A 6,000-nucleotide genomic window follows, 5' to 3' on the forward strand; every position below is an offset into this window, starting at 1 on the left:
GACCCTATGGACTCTATGTAGCCCGCTAGGCTCCTCTGTCCATGGGATTATCCAGGCAAGAATACTGAAGTGGGTTGCCATGCCCTTCTCCAGGGGAATCTTCCTGACCCAGGGATTGAACCTGCATCTCTTTTGTCTCCTGCATTGGCAGGTGGGTTCTTTACCACTAGCGCCACCTGGGAAGCCCTATAATCTTATAGTCATACTTTTTTTTTGGCTGTACTGGATCTTCAGCTCGTGGGCTTAGTTGTCCCAAGGTATGTGGGATGTTAAGTCCCTAACCAGGAATTGAGCCCTTGTTGCTTGCATCGGAAGGCAATTCTTAACCACTGGACCACCGGGGAAGTCTCTAGTCCTATCTGTGTTTTTGGCTACTGTGCATGGGATCCTAGTTCTGTGACCGGGGATTGAACCTGGTTTCCCATGGCAGTGAAGGCACTGATTCTTAATCACTGGACTGTCAGGAAATTCCCTATAGTTATATCTTGTTATTACTTTTCACAAAATTATCTCAATAGACCGCAAAACAATTTATGAGATATTGGAAATGGTACACAAGAATGTTTCACTAGGTGTTTAACAATTTTGTTGATCTTCTCAAAGAGCCAGTTTTGGATTTATTTTCACACTTGTTTTGCTGTTTGCTATTTCATCAACTTATACTTTGATCTTAATTATTTCCTTTCTTAATTTGGGTTTGACTGCTTTATCTTTTCTAGTTTCTTTTCTTTTTTTTTTTTTGGTGTACTTTGCAGCTTGGGGGATCTTACTTCCCTGACCATAGCATCGAACCTATGCCCCTGGAAATGGAAGTGTAAATTCTTAACCACTGAATCACTAGGGAAGGCCCCTTTTCTAGTTTCTTAAGGGAAAATTTGAGGCTGATTATTTGGGGCCTTTTTTTCCTTTCTAATATAGTGCTGTAACTTCTCAAGGGTTGATTTGCTGGCATTCTACAAATTCCAACATACTCTGTTTTCACTTTCAATCAGCTCAAAATATTTTCTAATTTCCTCTTGATTTCCTCTCTGGTCCAAGGGTTATTTAAAAGTATATTCTTTTATTTCCAAACATTTGAAGATTTTCCTGATATCTTTTTATTACTGATTTCTAATTCAATTCCATCATGGTCAGAGAATATTTCTGATATGACTTGAATGAATCCTTTCGAATTTACTGAGACTTATTTTATGGTCTATTATTGGCTAATCATGTTGCTCAGATCTGCTATATTCTTGCTGATCTTCTGTCTACATATTCTTTCAATTACTGGAAGAGAGATTTGAAATCTCTGACAATTGTGGATTTATCTATTTTTCTTTGCAGTTCTATCAGGTTTTGCTTTCATGGATTTTTGAAACAGATATTCAGGGCATTAATATTAAAAATTATTAGGTCCTTCCATTGCAGAGAAGAAGCCAATTGTGACTCTATGTTGGAACTGCTTCTTTGACTTGCTATTTATTGCTTTTGTTATTATAATCAAACAGAATGGCTTGTTTTCAAGGACTCTGCCCCTCTCAGTTCAGTTCAGTGGCTCAGTCATGTCTGACTCTTTTTCGACCGCATAGACTGCAGCATGCCAGGCCTCCCTGTCCATCACCAACTCCCAGAGTTTACTCAAACTCATGTCCATTAAGTTGGTGATGCCATCCAACCATCTCATCCTCTGTCGTCCCCTTCTCCTCCTGCCTTCAATCTTTCCCAGCATCAAGGTCTTTTCAAATGAGTCAGTTTTTTGCATCAGATGGCCAAAGTATTGGAGTTTCAGCTTCAACATCAGTCTTTCCAATGAATATTCAGGACTGATTTCCTTTAGGATTGGCTGGTTGGATCTCCTTGCAGTCCAAGGGACTCTCAAGAGTCTTCTCCAACACCACAGTTCAAAAACATCAATTTTTTAGCACTCAGCTTTCCTTATAGTCCAACTCTCATATCCATACATGACTATTGGAAAAACCATAGCTTTGACTAGATGGACCTTTGTTGGCAAAGTAATGTCTCTGCTTTTTGTTATGCTGTCTATGTTGGTCATAGCTTTCCTTCCAAGGAGCAAGCATTTTTTAATTTCACGGCTGCAGTCACCATCTGCAGGGATTTTAGAGTCCAAAAAAATAAAGTCTGTCACTGTTTCCCCATCTATTTGCCATGAAGTGATGGGACCAGATGCCATGATCTTAGTTTTCTGAATGTTGAGCTTTAAACCAACTTTTTCACTCTCCTCTTTCACTTTCATCAAGAGGCTCTTGAGTTCTTCTTCACTTTCTGCCATAAGGGTGGTGTTATCTGCATATCTGAGGTTATTGATATTTCTCCCAGCTTGTGCTTCATCCAGCCCAGCATTTCTCCTGATGTACTCTGTATATAATTTAAATAAGCAGGGTGACAATATACAGCTTTGACGTACTCCTTTCCCTATTTGGAACCAGTCTGTTGTTCCATGTCCAGTTCTAACTGCTTCCTGACCTTCATACAGATTTCTCAGGAGGCAGGTAGGTGGTCTGGTATTCCCATCTCTTTAAGAATTTCCCACAGTTTGTGGTGATCCACACAGTCCTGCCCCTCTGCCTGACTGTTAAAGTGCCTTTGTTCAGAACCCCGGCCACCTGCAGATGGCAGGAAGAAAGAAATTAACACATCCCCTGTCTGAGGCTTGCCATGCTAGGAGATGTTTGCAAGATTAATGGCCTTTTTACCTTGCTTCCTCACCTCCTCCCATCTCAAGAACCTGGCATCTAGACCGTGATAAGATACTATTTTGAGGCACTATCCTGCCAAAGTCAGTGGGCTTTCTGAGTAAAGTCGTTTTCCTTGCTGCAACATCTCATCTCTGGGATTCATTGGCCTATCGTGTGGAGAGCAGAGGGAGCTTGGACTCTTCTGATTAGTTGACGTTCTTGTCTTTATCCCTGGATATCCTTTGCTCTAATATAATAAAGCTACTCTGTCTTTTGACTAGTATTAGCATGGTATATCTTTTTAATCTTTTTACTTTTATTCTGTATACATCTTTATATATAAAGTGCATTTTGTTTCTTATAGGGAACATACAGCTGCTTTTTAAAATGTTTTAAAATTACTCTATTTTATTCTTTATTACACAACACATTCAGTACAAACTTCCAGTCTTTTTAGCATATTAAAAAGTTGTTAGGATAATTAGACTTTCACATACAATTCCAAAATCACTACAGATGGTGACTGCAGCCATGAAATTAAAAGATGCTCACTCTTTGGAAGGAAAGTTATGACCAACCTAGATAGCATATTCAAAAGCAGAGACATTACTTTGCCAACAAAGGTTCGTCTAATCAAGGCTATGGTTTTTCCTGTGGTCATGTATGGATGTGAGAGTTGGACTGTGAAGAAGGCTGAGCACTGAAGAATTGATGCTTTTGAACCGTGGTGTTGGAGAAGACTCTTGAGAGTCCCTTGGACTGCAAGGAGATCCAACCCGTACATTCTGAAGGAGATCAGCCCTGGGATTTCTTTGGAAGGAATGATGCTAAAGCTGAAACTCCAGTACTTTGGCCACCTCATGTGAAGAGTTGACTCATTGGAAAAGACTCTGATGCTGGGAGGGATTGGGGGCAGGAGGAGAAGGGGATGACAGAGGATGAGATGGCTGGATGGCATCACTGACTCGATGGACGTGAGTCTGAGTGAACTCCGGGAGTTGGTGATGGACAGGGAGGCCTGGCATGCTGTGATTCGTGGGGTTGCAAAGAGTCGGACACGACTGAGCGACTGACCTGATCTGATCTGATACAATTCCTTTGTGGATATTTAAGGCACAGACACACTTTTATTTAGGCGACAAATATGCTAAAACATTGGTATAAAAGGTAGATTGCTACAATGATAAAATATATAGTTATGACTTCAAGTTGCTTTTTGTGACATTTTATACAATAAGATATTAAAATTGACCCTTCTGTTAGTTTCCTAAGGCTGCCATAATAAAAATACCTTAAGTCTAGGTAGCTTAAATAGCAAACATTGATTTACTCAGTTCTAGATGTTATAAATCCAAGATTAAGGTGTTGGGAGGATTAGTTTCTTTTTTAAAATTAACTAATTAAAATTGTAGTATAATTGGTTTACACCGTTGTTTTAGCTTTTGCTGTGCAACATTGGTCAGCTGTATGCATACATACATCTTTCCCTTCATGCACCCTCCTCCCACCCACCCTCATCTCAGCCCTCTAGGTCATCACAGAGCACAGGGCTCCTTGTGCTATACAGCAGCTTCCCACTAGCTCTTTTTTACATGTAGTAGTGTATGTATGTCAGTGCTAATTTCTCAATTCGTCCACTCTCTCCTCCCCTTCTGTACCCACAAGTTTGTTCTAGATATCTGTTTCTCTAGGCCTGCCCTGCAAATAGGTTAATCAGTATCATTTTTTCTGGATTCCACACATATGCATTTGATTGTTGTTTACTCAGTTTACTCAGTGAGTTGTGACTCTTTTGCAACACCATGAACTGCATAGCCCACCAGGCTCCTCTGGCCATGGAATTTTCCAGGCAAGAATACTAGAGTGGATTGCCATTTTCTTCTCCAATATATGTGTTTCAGAGGCAGAAAGCTTTTCCCATGCCCACTCACCAGCCCCACCCGGAAAGCACCAGTGGTTGCATCTATCTATCAAAATAGTCCAATCAGTCCAAGCAAATCACAGAGACTCTCACACGGGCAGAGGAAACCGTGGCCAAATCACCTGATGTTTCTGGTTTCATTTGCTCCTATTTCTAGCTACAAACACAAATCTGCTCAGTTACATTGCTTTGAGAATAAAATGTAAAGGGGTTGGAACTTAAACTCTGCATTCTTCTCCAAGATAATGAAATCGTTACTCCGTAATTTTAAAATGAATTGACACTGATCCCTTGCCTCTAATATTTAACGTTTTTATTGTTTCTACCATTACAGGAGTTAAGTTATGGAAATCATCTGTGTAATGGTTTAGCAAATAGAAACTCAGTACATGAAGACCAACTGTGCAATATTAATTGGAAACTGAGTAAATACAAAAATAGATGAAAATTGAGACTCACTTTTCAAACAAAAAACCTTAACTAGTTTGATTTTGGTAATATATTTAAGACTTTCTTTCTGCTAATCATTTACTATTTTGTGACTTCTGTTACTTACTATGTTTTTAATCGGTAATTTTAGTTCTCTGAGATCAAAGGGATGACTAACAGGGTGAATGAGTTCACCTCTTCCTGTCTCTTCAGGCATCACTGTGTTTTAAGGTTATGCATCTAGGAAAGAAAATAGTTTCTGGTTGTGTCATTAGAGCTTGAAATCTCACTGGGGTGGTAGGATATATTCACAGAAAAATAATCATGGGTGAAGCACCAAAAGCTGGAAGAGATGGAAAGAGCAGGGGAAATTTACATGAGGGAGCCATCTCCTTGGTCTTCGGGTATTTATTTTTTTTATTTGACTGTGCTGGGTCTTAGTTGCAGCATGTGGGATCTAGTTCCCTGACCAGGAATCAAACTCCAGCCCCTTCCATTGGGAGCTCAAAAATCTTAGCCACTGGACCACGAGGGAAGTCCCCGGCCTTCTGTTTAAGAAAGAGGTCATGTAAGCCCTTCAGTATGACCTACTTCATCTAGTTCAAGTACAAGCACAGTCACCACACTTTCATTTTTCCAACAAAACACTCAAGTACGCACATGCCTTAGTCATAAAAATTCAGCATTTCCCTCTCTCCTTGAAGCATCTTCATATATGCTCCTCTACCCTCTGTGTTTATGAAGCCTGGGTCTCACTCAGTCTTCCTTAGTGCAGAAGAATGCTTTTGAGAGTCGTATTTCTCTGGACCAGAGACTGACTGTTGCAGTATGTGATACTAGGATAGGATCACACACACACACACACACACACACACACACACACACCAGATCCTCAAGATGGGAATCTGAGACTGGTCATCAAATTGTTGGGGCTGGAGTATAGTGGCAACTATAGGCCAGTGGAAACTAGGA

Source organism: Bos indicus, chromosome 12 (assembly GCF_029378745.1).
Source record: "Bos indicus isolate NIAB-ARS_2022 breed Sahiwal x Tharparkar chromosome 12, NIAB-ARS_B.indTharparkar_mat_pri_1.0, whole genome shotgun sequence".
NCBI classification, from domain to species: Eukaryota; Metazoa; Chordata; class Mammalia; order Artiodactyla; family Bovidae; genus Bos; species Bos indicus.